Consider the following 16,080-nt stretch of genomic DNA (forward strand, 5'->3'; position numbering starts at 1 on the left):
CCAAACCGTTTACAATAAGTGATTTATGTATGTTTGCTGATAAATGTTTATAAGTGAATAAAGCCTAAATAAAGTCTGTCATCATATAAATTGATTGTTTCTCTTCAGAAAATGTTCTCTTCATGAATGTTTTGAACTGTTGGTGTTTTGGGTGAATAGACTTTCAATGGATGGAGAGAAATCTTTAAATTTTATTAAAAATATCTTCCTTTTGGTTTTGAAGATGAACCCTTGAGTCTTAAGGGTTGGGAACGACATTAGAGTGAGTAATTGATGACACAATCGATTAAAAATTATGCTTTCGATAAAACTTAGCTGTCTCTGCAGTATAATTTTTTATATATTCTGACATACTACTGACATTGTAACAATAGCTGGTTAAAAAATCTGCAAATATCCTTTTAGTATAATTTCATTTTGATTAAAAAGAGGATAATCTATTAAGGATGGGATATCTAAAATTGTAATATCTTGGATATTTAGTCACTGCTAAGTTTCTCAAAAATAACACTTAAATATCTTTCAAAATTCAATATCATAAAGCAAACTTTGCTGAATCTTGTGCTAGTTCCTTGTAAACACTTCAAAGTGATAAAATTGCGCACCCTGACACCTGACAATTGTGTAGAAGCCAGCCTTTCATATTGAAACATGTGATTTTGTCAGATAATGCCGTTTATGCATGTAGTATGCATCAGACAGTCAGTGAATGGTTTGTGGTCATGTTTTGTAATGGCTGAAACTAGGATCACAATGACTTCAAGAGTTGCATCGCTGCTTTTAGTGGCCTGTTGGAACAACAAACATGTTTTGGTAATCTTTCAAACTGCTCTGAGACACTGTAGCCCTCGACTCCTTCTGTAGCTTCAAGATGAAATCCAACAGAAGCCTGTGACATATTTGTTTCTACGCTTTGGATGGAGCAAGTTATTTCAGATGTGTTGAAGTTTTAAATTCTTGTCAAGTGAGTTTCTTGAGCCAGTGGCAGCTATAATTACACTTACAATGTTTTTTACAGATCAAAGATGAATTATTCATTTGTTGATGCGAATGTCTCAATACAGATAAGAGTGTGGTACTTCAGACTTTGATTCTTCTCGGGATCAAATAGGTCTGACTATGTTTGTTTCTGTGCCCGCAGGTCCGAGGCAGTATGAACCAGACTGATGTTCTGTCTCCATGCCAACTGAAGCTTCAGGTCGAGGTACACCTAAACTCTCCTGTCAGAAGGTGACCTCTCTGCCCCAATCCAATCTCTACAGGGTGAGTGACCAGATTATTGCACATACACAGTGACAGCACTGTTGAAATGCATTTTTCTTTATTCATAAGCTAACTTTTTCTTGCATAAGTTTATTCTGCTGTTGTGAAATTGCAGAATATGTGAGCTTTTTCAAATGGTAGTGCAAGGAATTTGATGGGGAATCATGAAGAAAACTCATTCTGATGCCTGTTTGAGTTCAGACAACTCACTTTGTGCTGATTATTACAGAAAGGCCATTAAAGGTCATATAAGTTCGATGAAAGGAAATGTCAGTGAGAGAGACTTTTTGTAGAATAATTCAATCTTCATGTTTTTTAAACCTCTCTTTGAGTCACCCAGTGTGTCTTTCCATGTATATTTATGTAGAGAAATGCATTGTTTTGTCATATTTACTCATAATAAGTAGAGATGCACCGATTACAATTTTCTAGGCTGATTCCGATTTCCGATTTTTCAGAGTTTGACCTGCCGATACCGATTTTAGCCGATTCCGATTTCATTTTTTCTAACCACTTTACAGCACACACAAATATTTATTTTCTATCTTCTCTTTAATAGAACATTTTGCATAGAACTTAGATTTTTTTTTTTTTGGTGTGAGAAATTCACACACATCTAAAGTGCAGTGTTATGGAAGAACCATTTCTTTCTTTTTACATCCAATATCTAACTAAAAAAATGTCATATATTTAGCAAACTAAACTTCTGTATGAAAACAGGTAATGGCAATAAAATAATATATAAATAACAAATAAAAAATCAAATAAATATAGCCTTGCAGTATAAAGATATTTCTCAAAACACACACACACACACACACGCGCCTATTGCAATCACTTGAACATCAATGGCAAGTTTTATTTCTCAAACTGTCAAACAGTTCTTTCATCTGACATGTCCAGCCAGGCTAAACAAGCGCTAACCTCGGGCAAGTGGTACAGTGGGGAAACGATTGTGAAATAATAAAAAGTTTAAACTATAAACTGTAAAACGTTACTATAAATATTTTTGAGTATTCATTTTCTTTTCTGACATACTCCAGTTCTTGTTAAAACACACAAGACATGCAAATTCTGGCACTTTTTGGGTGAAATCATTTATTTTGTCCAACAAAAGTATGCTTTCACTTTAATTGAGCGCGAGCAGAATAGACTCTGCGCCGAAACCCGCAATTCACGGCTGCTCACGCGACGGTCCTGCTCACGTGCTGCTCCCGGTGTGAATGCACTCATTGATTAACATGCACGGCGGAAAAAACAACAACAAAAAAACGTGCTGCTCACGCTTGCGGTGTGAAACGGCCGTAATTCACGAGGTTTCCTACATGTGCGTTCCGTGTGCACGTGTGATGCTGATGTTGTGCAAACGATGTTAATCATGCGGCGCCCGAGTGCATTTGACCGGCATATAATCGGCATACGTCAGACTGACCGGCCGGTCGCCGGTCATGGCCGATCACGTGAAAATCGGCCGATTCCGATCACCAGCCGATCAATCGGTGCATCTCTAATAATAAGTCATTTTGTCATAAGTATACTTGTAAATTGTACAAAGTAAATTTGGACAAAAATTGAGCTACATAAAAAAAATTGACTGAAAATAAATGATTTTTTTTATAGACTGCAATGACATTTTAAAGAAAATAAACTTTTCAGCAAATACATTTTTCAAAAGAAAGTTGGCTATAAAACAGATTTAAATAGTAAAACAATAGATATAGGGCCCTATCTTGCACTCAGCGAAATTGACTTTGTACATCGACGCATGTATCATTCGTATTTTGCACCCGCGCAAAGCGGCCTTTTCCCTCCACAGACGCACGTCGGTAAACTAGGAAATGAACTTGCGCTCCCTGGGCGGGTCGGCGCAAAAAGGAGGCGTGTTTCGGCGCAAACATTCCCTAGTGCTATTTTGCAGTTCCAGAAAACAATTGCGCCACTGACCAGAAAAAACCTAGTCTAAAGTCAGTGGCGCGTTGTTCATAATGCTATTTTAAGCGCGCATGCTTGGCCATAATGTAGCGGGTGCACAACGCGCATACACTTTGATTCTCTCATCAACACAGATGCAGCAGTTTTTATTTTTGCAAATCATACATTATAACAAATAAAAATATTAACACATGAGGGAAATCATTGTGGTGTCCATGAAGATGTAAAAAAATGTAGTTTTTTTCCTCCCACGCCTGTTTAAGCGACTCTGATTTGGGTGGGTTTCTCCTATCCCCATACAACGTCACTTCTCTGTCTTTCACGGTCCTGACAAGAACGTCGTCCTCCTCGGCTGTGAACCGCTCCTGGCGCGCGCCTGGTAAATCCGCCGTTATAATAGCAATCCGCCATGCAACATGCGCACCTGCTCTTAAAGGGAATGTGAGATGACGCTCTGATTGGTTTATTTCACGTTACGCCCAAACCACACCTATGAATAATGAAGCTACTTCAGACCAACCCCTTTTAGATTTACGCCAGGCGCAAGAGGCATTTATCCCGCCGGGAAAATAGCAACAGCGCCGGGATCCGCCCACAAAGTTACTTGCGCTTTGCGCTTTGCCACTTGCGTTTCAGATCGTTAAAATAGGGCCCATAGTGTATAAAACAAACGCATTCAGAAACTTTTCTTTAAAGATTTTTCCAGAATTTTTTTTGTCAAACTTTTGATCATGTTCATAGTTAATATGAACTACACCTGTGGGAAGTTGAGGGAAACATACTTCATACACTACTGTTGAAAATTTTGCGGTATGCAAGATTAATGTGTTTGAAAAAAGTCTGTTGTGCTCAGCATGGCTGCATTTATTTAATCAAAAAATGCAGTAAAAACAGTAATATTGTGAAATATTGTCACAGTTTAAAATAACTATTTTGTTATTTGTTTTCTATTTTAATTTTCAAATGTAATTTATTCCTGTGATGGCAAAACTATTACTCCAGTCTTCAGTGTCCCATGATTCTTCAGAAATAATTTGAATATGCTGATTTGGTGCATGTTCATAAAAATGTTCTTATTATAAATGTTGAAAACAGTTGTGCTGCTTAATTTTTTTTTTTGTGAAACCGTGAAACATTTGATATGATACGTGATACATTCAGGATTCTTTGATAAATAGAAAGGTCAAAAGAACAGCATTTATTTGAAATAGAAATCTTTTGTAACCGTTTTCTTTTCACCTAATTCTACTGTAAATGTTTTGCTATCCCTTTTCATCAATTTAATGCATCCTTGCTGAATAAAAGCACCCATTCCTTTAAAAAACAAATCTTATTGACCTCAAACATTTGACAGTAGTGTATATACAGTAAAAATTACTTTGACACCAGTTGTTTAAAGTAACAGAATCTTTAAATGGATCAGAAAAGGAATTTGTTTCGCTTTAAGCTTAATTTGTTTGCACTTCTGCTTAGTTTGATGTTTTGTTATAAAATGCAATGGTATTCATGCATTTGTAGGCATAACTAAATTGTCCAAATACTTTTTGAGGCCACTGTTGCCTTTCTTTGTATCTGTACCTGGTTCTAATATGTTCAGGAAAAGCATACGGTAACATTAATGTGTAATTGTATTCAATTCCACAGTACACTTTCAGAACAAAAAGGTATAAAAGCTGTCTCTGGGGTGGTACCTTTTCAAAAGGAAATATATTTACCATTTAGGTACTAATATACACTGTAGGCTTTAAGCTACTAATATTCACCCTTTAGGGCTCAATAAGGTACAAAGGTGTACCTTTTTTTTCCTGAGAGTCAGAAAGGTCTGTCTCTCTCTCTCTCTCTCTCTCTCTCTCTCTCTCGGAGTGCATGCTGGGAGTTTGTGAGTGTGAGTGTGAGCGTGAGTGGTGACTCGTGCTTGTTTTTTTTTTCTATCTTTTTTTTTCCTCTTTTTCTTTTTTGTGTATGGTTTAGAAGTTTTAGTGTTGTAGGTGGGGTGTTTTTTTTTTTGGTGTGTGAGGAACATGGCGGTTCCAGGTGCACAGGGGTTGAGTTCACTCACGCGTCGTCACGGGGTAAAAGTGGCGTCTACAGTGAGTGTGGAGAACTGTTGTTTGGCTGTGGGGGAAATTGTGGGGTATGAAAACATAATGTCTGCCTCGAGAATGAATAGTGCTATTGTTATTTTTTTTAATACAGTAGAAAAGGCAAATGAGGTAGTTCAGAGGGGAATTATTCTCGACGGTGTTCTTACTCCCGTCTTGCCCCTTTCATTGCCGTCTAAAAGAGTCACCCTATCGAATGTCCCGCCGTTTGTTAGTGATGTTGTTTTGACACAGGCTCTATCTCGCTACGGAAAATTAGTCTCCTCGATTAAGAAGATTCCGATTGGCCGCGTTTCTCCTTTACTGAAGCATGTTGTGTCTTTCAGACGCTCAGTTTACATGGTTGTAAACAACGACGCTGATCTAGATCTTGCGTTGAATTTTCGAGTGGATGAGTTTGATTATGTGGTTTACATCACCACTGATAAAATCAAATGTTTCGGCTGTGGTAAAGTCGGTCACTTGGTTCGAACTTGTCCTAGCAAACAAGAAGAGGACAATCGTTTGGCTGACACTGAAGGTGTAGCTAACGTCACCGTGCAGCCGGTCGGTGAGACCGGTGAGGCCGGTGAAGCCTCAGCCGAGGCGGAATCAGCGGTGGCGCCACTGGCGCGGGCGAGTGAGCCTGATGGAGATCAACGCGCTGGGACTTCGAAGGATGATGTTTCAGTGGAGGAGGAAACCGAAATTGAAAAAGTTGTTGTAAACGAGGAAGACAGAGGTGAGTCAAGCGATAAAACAGAAACAGACATTGTTATGCGGGATGTTCGGGAGGTTGACAGTAGGCCCAATGAATTTGTTTCAGAACAAACAGTATTTAAAGTGCCATTAAAAAGGAAGAAGTCAGATACAGCTCATAGACAACAAAAGAAATTAGATCTTGAAGATGTTGCTGATCAGGTTGATTCAGAGAGTGACAGTGAATTATCTGACTCAAGTGTTACTTTGTCACAAAGTGAGTTTTCCTGCCGAAATTATGATGTAGATGACATTAAACTGTTCCTTAAATCTACGAAGAATAAGAGGGGGGTGTTCGTCAATGAGTATTTTCCAGATGTAGCACAGTTTGTAGAAAAAACAAAGAATTTTATGACTGAAAGCTGTTTTTCAAACAGAGAGGTGTACCGTTTAAAGAAAATACTGAGAAACCTCAACATGAATTTAAATGATGGCAGTGAAAAAGCGTGAATCTATGATTATGAATCATAGTTTGATCTTATTTTTATTTTTAAGCATGATTGAAGTGTGTATTGCATCGTTGAATGTAAATGGTGCAAGAAATTGCATAAAAAGAGCGGAATTGTTTGAAGTTATCAAACAGAAAAAAATAGATGTTATTTTTATTCAAGAGACACACAGTGATGTTAAAAATGTTGCTGATTGGATGCAGGAGTGGGATGGCATTTCTGTTCTCAGTCACAATACCACACTTAGTGGTGGTGTGGGTATTTTATTTACTAAGAGTTTTAGTCCTGTCTCTTATCAAGTTGATGAGATTGTGAAAGGAAGACTTTTAAAAATAAGAGCTATTTTTGAAAAATATGTCTTTGTTTTTGTTTGTGTTTATGCGCCAACGTCAGCAATAGAAAGATTGGTGTTTTTAGATGCACTTAGTTCCACGTTACAAAGATGCAGTACTGAAGAATATTTATTTTTAGGAGGAGATTTTAATTGTACTGAGAACAATATTGACAGAAATCACATTGAGCCCCATATGCCTTCACGTGAACGTCTCACAAAGATGGTAAATGTGAATGATCTCTGTGACATTTGGAGGCATTTTCATGACGGTCAGAAACAGTACACATGGGCTCATGCTCGTGACAATGTTTTATCTCTTGCAAGATTAGATCGTTTTTATGGTTTCAAACATCAGTTGGGTATTTTTAAAAGTTGTGTCATTACTCCGGTCAGTTTTTCTGATCATCATATGGTATTGGGGCTTTTCTTTTTAAATCAAATTAAACCCCACAGTGCATACTGGCACTTAAATACTAATTTATTGTGTAGTAAGGATTTTAAGGATGTATTTAAAGTATTTTGGGAAGAGTTTAAAAAGACGAAATTTTCTTTTCAAGACATTCAGCAATGGTGGGATTTTGGAAAGGTCCAAATAAAACAATTTTGCCAACAGTACACTCGTAATGTCACCAAAGAGTTAAATAGCTCTATGGAGGTCTTGGAGACCGAAATAATTAAATTACAGAGTTTAGCTGATGCAACAAATAATCAAAGTTATACAGAGATGATATCAAATAAAAAAACTCAGTTAGCTGACCTTCTGGGGGTGAAAACACAAGGAGCTCTGGTTCGGTCTCGTTTTTTAAGTATTGAACAGATGGATGTACCATCGAAATACTTTTTTAGCCTTGAAAAGAAAAATGGGCAAAAACGTTTTTTGCATGCTTTGCGCTCTGAGGCAGGAGTGATTTTAGCTAGTCATGCAGAAATACGAGCAAGAGCTTGTGGGTTTTATGAAAATTTGTATAAGAATGAGCTGGGAATAGGATGGGATTCTGAAAGTGTTTTCTTTAAAGGATTGACCCAAGTGTCAGAAGGTGCCAATGCAGAGCTCTCAGGAGCTTTAAGCCTGGGGGAGTTGCATAAGGCCCTTGAAGGCATGAATTCTGGGAAAGTGCCAGGAATTGACGGCCTTCCTGTTGAATTTTATAAACACTTTTGGACAGAGGTAGGGGAAGACCTTTTGTTTGTGCTTAATGATAGTTTGAGCTCAGGTAGGTTGCCGTTGAGTAGCCGTAGAGCGGTCATCACTCTCCTCCCCAAAAAAGGAGATCTTTTAGAAATTAAGAACTGGCGTCCTGTTTCGCTCCTTTGCTCAGATTATAAAATACTCTCGAAGGCTTTAGCTAATAGGTTATCTAAAGTTATAGATCAGGTGGTACATCCAGATCAGACCTATTGTGTCCCTGGTCGGTCAATTTTTGACAATATTTCCCTCATTAGGGATATTTTCGATGTCTCCAAGTTGCTCGGCCTTAATATTGGAATTATTTCTTTAGATCAAGAAAAGGCGTTTGATAGGGTTGAACACCTTTACTTGTGGAGAACTTTAAACGCTTTTGGATTCTGTCAGGATTTTATTGACAAAGTGAAAGTGCTCTATGGTGACGTTGAGAGTGTGCTTAAGATAAACGGTGGCTTATGCACTCCTTTCAGGTTCAATAGGGGTATTAGACAGGGCTGCTCTTTGTCTGGAATGTTATATGCACTTGCTATAGAACCTTTGTTGCAACAATTAAGAGAACATGTTTGCGGTTTGAATCTACCTATTTGTAAGAGTAGCATTTCTTTGTCTGCTTATGCTGATGATGTGGTAGTTTTAATTAATGGACAAAATGATGTGCAGGTTTTAATGAAAGTTTTAGAAGATTTTAGAGTTTTGTCTTCAGCAAAAGTTAATTGGAACAAGAGTGAAGCACGTTTAATTGGAAATTGGTCAAAAGGGAGACCAAGTCTACCTGATGGTTTAACTTGGGGAACGGGAGGGTTTAAGTATTTAGGAGTGTATTTGGGAGATGAAATGTCCGTTCAGAAAAATTGGGAAGGGGTTGTTGATAAGATGAAAGGCAGGCTTGACAAATGGAAATGGTTAATACCAAAGTTGTCATATAAAGGGAGGACTTTAATTGTGAACAATTTAGTAGCTTCCTGCCTTTGGCATAGGCTAGCATGTTTGGATCCACCCGCACTACTTTTAGCAAAAATTCAAGGGATTTTGGTGGATTTTTTTTGGGATAATTTACACTGGGTCCCTCAGAGTGTGTTGCATTTACCTAAAGAGGAGGGTGGTCATGGTTTGATACATTTGAAAAGTAGAATAGCAGCTTTTCGTTTGCAATTTTTACAACGTTTTTTGTATAAATCATCAGTGAATGGGTGGCGGGCTGTTACATGCACCATTTTGCACAGAACTGAAGGACTGGGGTTGGACAAGTCTCTGTTTTTAATGGACCCCTTTAAAGTGAATGTGAATGGACTGCCAGTGTTTTATCGAAATCTTTTTAAGGTTTGGAGTCTCTTTGACTCACAGAGAGATGAGACAACACTTTCTCTTCATTGGCTGCTGGAGGAGCCGCTAATAAACGGAGCTCGATTTGATTTATCAAATGAGAGTTGCTCCTTTCATGGACTTAAAGTAATTTTGCAGGACTCACGGATCTTCACATTTGGACATTTGATTCATGTAGCTGGACTGGACTTTGAAAAGACAGAAGAAGTGGCCTCTTGTCTAAAGGTCAGGTCTTCACGGACAATTGAACAGATGCTAAAGAACTGGAAATCTTTGGTCAGTAATGAAGAAAAAGATTTACTGATGGACAGTCGTGGAGGAGTAAATACCTCCAGTACAGAAGACTCTTTTCCTGTTTTTTTCATGTTGCCTAAATTGGATGATTGTAGTGGACCTTTTTTAGATGCTGAAAGACCTTTGTGTTTGGATTTGTGTACAGCACTTGGTAAAGCTTTTTATCAAATATCTGTTAAAGTTTTTAATAAAAAGGTATTAAATGATAAAGTTGACACGCAGTGGCGCCGAGTATTGGGTGTTGAAGAGAATGTAAAGCCTGAGTGGAGGTCACTGTATAAGCCACCGTTATCTAAAAGGGCAGGGGATATACAGTGGAGGCTTCTTCATTGTGCCATCGCTGTTAATGCTTTTATTTCAGTTCTTAATCCTGAAGTTATTGCTGATTGCCCTTTCTGTTCAAAAAGAGAAACGGTTTTTCATGCTTTTATGGAATGTGACAGACTGAAACCTTTATTTTTAATATTGGAAAGTGTGTTTGTTTCTTTTAGCGAATTGTTTTCCATGAGGATTTTTATTTTTGGTTTTAAATATGTTCGAAGTAAAAGGTTTATTTGTCAGCTTCTGAATTTTGTTCTAGGGCAGGCAAAACTGGCCATTTACATGAGCAGGAAAAATATGGTGGATAGATTGTCGGGTGGAGATGTGGTTATACTGTTTTCAAATTTAATCAAATCACGAATACTGATAGATTTTTGTTTTTATAAGTCTACAAAGGATCTACTAACATTTGAAATGAAGTGGTGTTGTAATGGAGCGCTGTGCTCTGTTGTTGAGGATAATTTATTTTTTTATTTTTTGGTGTAATTTGTGTACTTATCTGATATAATATAATTGTGTAATTTGTTTGGAACAAGTGTTTAATTAAGAGTGATTTATAGGAATAAAAAGCATTTTAAAATTCAAATTCTCTCTCTCTCTCTCTCTCTCTCTCTCTCTCTCTCTCTCTCTCTCTCTCTCTCTCTCTCTCTCTCTCTCTCTCTCTCTCTCTCTCTCTCTGTCTGTCTGCCTGTCTCTCTCTCTCTCTCTCTCTCTCTCTCTCTCTCTCTCTCTCTCTCTCTCTCTCTCTCTCTCTCTCTCCCTCTCCCTCTCTGTCTTTCTGCGTGGGTGTGCTGTTTAACAGCTTGACACTGAAATCTTTGGTGCTTAATTATGGTCCTGTCACATCGGGAGAATGAAACATTTCGATCTCTCCCCGCGTAATCATTGAACATACATGAACATCAAAATCGACCCATCATTAATACCCTCTGAGGTGCATGACTTTACAGAGTGACATGTGTGTGTTGGATGACAGAAATAGCTAAGATTTATGATGTATTGATGGATTTGGATTCCTCATCATTAAAATAATACCCTTGTGCTACCTAAATAATACAGTGAAAAATATCATGGCATTAAAAGATTAACATATTCATATACCATGGTATTTAAATGCTATTCCATGGTACTTAAAGCTGCAGTCCGGCGTTTTTCCTCTTTGTCGCCATCTCTGTTCGAAATCTACAATTGCAGTCATTCGCGGAATTATCAACTTTACGTGAGTTGTACTTCAACACCCTTGACACGGCACAGCGCGGATGAACACAGTGTTTGAGGAGAGTGAGCAGCTGTCAATCACCGCGCCGGTGTGGATACATTCAGAATCACAGATTATTCTTTTTGGAAGTATGACCAACATAAGAATTTTCACCGGAAAATGTCATCTGAACTAGTAAGAAACATCCACCTTTGTTCTGGTTCTGACATTGCAGTAAATCGCGCTGATTAAATCTAGCAATCGCTTATAAGTTATTGTATCACGCAAAACCGTGCAAATTATACTTTGTTCTCAAATTGTTAATGTTAACAACGTCAACATTGCGTGACTACATGTAATGTCCTTCCGATATTATCCTTGTTTTCGCATGGGCCGGTTGCAGTCTCTTTTTTTCTGTAGCCACTCCGAAGTCCGAACGAAGTCTTTAGCGTTTTACAACGGGTGAGTCTCTAGTTGTCACTGGTGATTTTCGTTTGAACCTTTCTGGATCCGCCATCAAATTGATAAGTTTAATTATATCAAGTGCTGTGAGAAAAGGCTTTAAATCTCCTCCAGCATCCTCACACGCAATATAGCCTACTAGCCGAGACTCCTTCTTTATGTGTACAGATGTGACGTAATGACGCAAAGACATGCTCGAATCTCCCACGGAAATCCACCATTACCACTGGAGTTAAAAACATTATTACAAGCTTACCGTTTTGAATCGAGCTAAAGCAAGCAGATCGTTTTGAACATGTATTTTGGATAATTTTTAACCCAAAAAAAGCTATGGACTGCAGCTTTAAATGGGCCCTATTAAGTTTTGATTTTGTTTTGGGGGTCTACTAGAATAGGTTTTCATGCTTGAATGTTCATAACATAATTTTTCACATATTTTACATTGTTGTCGCAGCTCTCTTTCCACTCTGTCTGTCACGCTCTGTTTAGCTCTGGTCTCTATGAAACCCTTCCTTCTGAAAAGCGCAACATGCTCTGATTGGTCGGCTGGACCAATGTGCTGTGATTGGTCAACCGCTTCGAGTGTGTTTATGTCTCACTCCTTACCATAACCGCAAGTTTCAACACACTACTAATGCAACTCAACCAGGCTTCGCCACTTTTTTTTGCGTATGCCTTAGGCAGGAATTATTTAAATGAGGAATATCGTGACCTGTGCGTTCCCAGAAGACAACTCAAGACTACAATGGAGGCGTTTCAGGGAGTTCAGAAACAGTGCTTACTAATATAGAGAATAACTCCCGTTGGAGTGGACTTTGTGCTTTGTATCTTTGCAGACCCTTTTCATGGTTAACCAGCAACATTACACACTAAAGAAAGTTGAAAATGTAAAAAAGCATAATAGGACGGACCCCTTTAAAAAGTATTACATTCAAAATGTCTGTTTTTCTCCATTATACTGTTAGCGAAGCTAGTTAAGTTTAGTGTGGTATAGTGTCAGAGTATTGCAGGCTTGGATTTAAACTGTGTTTCTGTGTCTTTTTTCAGTTGATGTGTGTTGGACATACTCAGATAAATTATATTTACGTGATGCACTCAAACAGTAAATCAGGGCTTTTTATAAACCGTAACTGAGGCCAAAATGGTGTCACATCCTGCCAAATGATCACCTTTGTCTTGTCATGCAAGGGGAGAATTAGATGGTATTAGACCGAAATTTTGTTGATATTTTGTGGTTGGTTAGTCTGGATGAAAGGACACCCATTGACATTGTAGGCAGCTTCCTGTTTTTTTCTCAATCAGCTTTTAGATATTTGCACAACATGATTAGGGCATGAAATAACGGAACACTTTTTCAACATCTCTAATCCTCCTCTGGTGACCCATTGAAAGAATCAGCCAGATTATTCTGCTCATATTGGTTAGATCCAAATCAGTTTTTGAGAGGCTGTGATATGTACACATTTGATTTGGATGATTTGCTTATTTATGAATTTAAATGACCAGCACAGTCTGTGTATATTCACAGATAAATCAGGGGTCTGTCAAAATGCATTCAGTGTAGTGTCACTCAAACAGAAATGACATGCGAACAATGCAGAATATGAATTTATTTATAAGCAATGAAGTCAGTAATGTTCTGTAGAAACTAGTCAGGCTCTGCTTTTGTTGTCTGTTGTTTTTTAGGTAGGGCAGAGCGATATATATATATATATATATATATATATATATATATATATATATATATATTTCAAACTGAGTCATTATTATTTTGTTGTAGATACCATAGAGTAGAGTTAACCAACATCATGAATATCACAGTGGTTTTAATATGTGATTTTTAATTACCCAATAAGTTGCTGTACCAGTAGGCCAGTATTTTTGTGCTAATAGGCTCTTCTTTGTGTCATGACTTATGAGATACAGTATATTAATAGCGCTTCTGATTTAAATGTCAGGAACAAAAGGATTAATCTGAGCTGAGAAGTGTGATTCATTTCTACAAATCAGTTCTGTCAAACCCAGTTTTAATTAATTGGTTGAAAACACTGATTGAGTGTAGCCTTATATTAGTATCTTAATTTTGCTGCTTTATTTTGTTAATTTAGTTTGTGTATATATAAACTAAGCAAAAAAAGAAATGTCCCTTTTTCGGTATACTGTATTTTACAATAATTATTAAGGGTGCTCCGACTGATCGGTCGCCGATCATAATCGGCCGATAATTGCTTTGGGATGTGTGATCGGCGGTCTCTATAAAGGCCGATCCAGAAAAGCCGATCAGATGACGCAAAACTCGCGAGACAATTTTTTTTTACCCCTGGTAAAAATGGCTTCACCGGTCTGGCAATTCTACAACAGGGCTCTCAAGTGTCAAGCATTAAGCGTGACAGTCACTCATTTCGGTCTTTTGTCACGCTCTCCCGCCACACATTGTATTTCTCACGCTGAAAAACTATTTGTAATATATTTAATATGCCGCAGCGGCCAAAACTCTGGCCGCGCCGCTCTCACTGTGGAACCGGCATGAATCAAGCGCGTTTCCTCTGGTGTTGTTCGTCGAGCTACACATTAGCCAATCAGAAAATAGCACTATTGTATCTGGGTAAGATTTAAAGGCACACTGTGGAATTTTTGGCCACTAGGGTGCGCTCGACCTGTAATTTTCACGTCTAGTGCCCCTAGAGGCCACAAGCGCCGCAGCATTGTCGCAAAAGTCAACAAACAGTCAACCGGTCAACCTCCCGTGTCTTTATGTGTGTGCAGACGGCATTTGATTTGTATGTTGGAGAAAGTAACCCAAAAAAAGTGACCAAAATAATAATATAAATCCTATAAATAAAACAAATTGAATAAAAGTAGCATACGCAGAAAACAATGTCTGATCAGGTAAGTCGCATTGACAAGGGTTGCCCAATCCTGCTCCTGCCGATCGTCTGCCCTGCACAGTTCATCTCCAACCCTAATCAAACACACCTGAAGCAAACAATTAACGTCTTCAGGATCTCTTTGCAATGGGTTGGAGATGAAATCGAGTAGTCGGGAAATCAGGTAACAAAACTGATATAACTCACTACATATTTCCGTTATTTGTAGTCTTCAGTTTGTTTTTCCTTTTACACAAATACAAACATATATGAGCTGAAAGGAAAAAAAACATTTACATTTGTATACGGCAGTATGTTGTGACTTATATCAGTTTTGTTACACAAATTCGCAGTAAATATTACATTATATATGCACTTTTATGCCGATGTTTATTTTAAACTCTCCCTTTTTCTTTTTTTGGTCTCCTCTGACAAAATCTTTGCTTTCTTCGCTTTCTTCCGAGTAGCTGTTGATTCAGCCATGATGACGACAACATACAGACGCCGGCAATCAAACGCAAGTTGCGCTATCACGTTAGAATTTGAGGAAGTTGGGGTGGTGGGGGAAGTGACGTATGCCGTAAAGCGGTCGAATTTTGTAGTTCTTTTTGTGCTCGGGTTCCTACACTGTAAAAAATTTTTCCGTAAAATAACGGTAAAAAGTCTGGCAGCAAAGTTGCCAACCACTTACCGTCAAATTACAGTAAAAAAACTTAAATTATTTTACAGAAAAATGTTGTTTTTTGAAAACGGATATTTACCGTAAATATTTTCTGTATTTTTACAGTCAAACTGCTGTAGAAAAAAAATAAAATCTCATAAAAAAATGTCTGTTGAATGTTAAACGAATGTATAAATCTGTATAAAAACTTACAAATATTGCAGAAATACCTTAAAATTACATAATTAAAACAAAGACTTCTGTTTTAATACAGTATTATTTGGTATATTTTTAGGATAATCCAATCCATCTACAAGAACTCCTTGTCAAAGTAAAGACTTTTCTATGTAAAACACACAGAAAATGTTGTATAATTACCTTCAGATACCCTAATTTAAAGCCTAATACCAGTATATTGATCGATTTAAACTTTTATTTTATGTCATTATTCAATCTATTTACAGTAAATTCCTGTTAAATATTGGTTTTATCCTGTACAAAAAAACAAGATCTTGTGATATTAAGTTTCAGAAACATATTTTTAACAGTTATTGCTTTATTAAAACATTATTTGACAGTAATTACAGACACATCTCCAATAAATTTACAAGCTTTTACCATTAATGTATGCAGGTTTACTTTATATAAACATTATTTGACAGTAATAACAAGCAACTCTCCAATATTTCTACATATTTGTACCATTTAAATACAGTGTGCTACTTTATATAAAGATTATTTGACAGTAATAACAAGCAACTCTCCAATATTTCTACATGTTTACCATTTAAATACAGTGTGCTACTTTATATAAACATTATTTGACAATAATTACAGGCAACTCTCCAATATTTCTACATATTTGTACCTTTAATGTATGGGGCTTTACCTTCTATATACTTTTAACATCAATGTATGAGGTATACTTTATATAAACATTGCTTTATACT

General features: G+C 37.3%; 1 protein-coding gene across 1 annotated transcript in view; it reads left to right on the top strand.

Annotated features, from left to right (window-relative positions):
- Nucleotides 1–1,145: 1,145 nt before the first annotated feature.
- Nucleotides 1,146–16,080, top strand: part of chrm3a (cholinergic receptor, muscarinic 3a) — a 97,364-nt gene continuing 82,429 nt past the window's right edge. Inside the window, exon 1 of the mRNA XM_056235086.1 lies at nucleotides 1,146–1,263. The gene's annotated coding sequence lies outside the window, so the exon portion shown is untranslated. The remainder of the gene's footprint in view (nucleotides 1,264–16,080) is intronic.

The sequence above is a fragment of the Rhinichthys klamathensis genome, unplaced genomic scaffold (assembly GCF_029890125.1).
Source record: "Rhinichthys klamathensis goyatoka isolate OS25496 unplaced genomic scaffold, OSU_Roscu_1.1 h1tg000412l_1, whole genome shotgun sequence".
NCBI lineage: Eukaryota > Metazoa > Chordata > Actinopteri > Cypriniformes > Leuciscidae > Rhinichthys > Rhinichthys klamathensis.